The following is a 715-nucleotide window of genomic DNA, read 5'->3' as shown; positions in this document are numbered from 1 at the left end:
TGGCCAAAAAATTAACTTTTCACAAAAAACACATTTCACTGTTTTTTGATCCTGACACAAAATGACCAGCTAACATTAATTGACTAATCATATCAGCAGCACATGTGAAAGTGTGAATGAGTACTAGTCAGGTATAATCACTATCATACTAATTAGATTGTAAGAGCAGACTGATTGCTATAAAAGGAGGGAAGAAGCGCTTCCAATCACTGTGTTCTTGTTAGCAATGGTTACCTCCAAAGAAACACGTGCAGCCATCATCGCTTTGCATCAAAAATGGCCTCACATGCAAGGAAATTGCAAATAATATTGCACCTGAAAGAACCATTAAGAACTACTTCTCTCCAAGAAAAATGTCAAGGACAGACTGAAATTCTGCAGGAAGTACAAGGATTGGACAACAGAAGACTGGTGCAAAGTTATTTTCTCTGATGAAGCTCCCTTCCGACTGTTTGGGACATCTGGAAAATCGTTTGTTCGGAGAAGAAAAGGTGAACGCTACCATGAGTCCTGTGACTTGCCAACAGTGAAGCATCCAGAGACCATCCATGTGTGGGGTTGCTTTTCAAACAAGGGAGTGGGCCCTCTCATAATTCTGCCAAAAAGCACTGCCATGAATAAACAACAGTATCAAAACGTCCTGCAAGAGCGACTTATTCCAACGATCCATGAGCAATTTGGTGATGATCCGTGCATTTTCCAGCATGATGGAGCA

General features: G+C 41.0%; 1 protein-coding gene across 1 annotated transcript in view; it reads right to left on the bottom strand.

Moving 5' to 3' along the window:
* The window catches only part of LOC107706702 (myosin-9-like), a 20,738-nt gene that overhangs the window by 11,401 nt on the left and 8,622 nt on the right, over positions 1-715 (bottom strand). The window lies entirely within an intron of this gene.

This window comes from Sinocyclocheilus rhinocerous, unplaced genomic scaffold (assembly GCF_001515625.1).
Source record: "Sinocyclocheilus rhinocerous isolate Xijiao unplaced genomic scaffold, SAMN03320098_v1.1 scaffold1285, whole genome shotgun sequence".
NCBI lineage: Eukaryota > Metazoa > Chordata > Actinopteri > Cypriniformes > Cyprinidae > Sinocyclocheilus > Sinocyclocheilus rhinocerous.
Note: the sequence above shows the minus strand (reverse complement) of the source record. Positions and strands in the feature narration are given on the sequence as shown.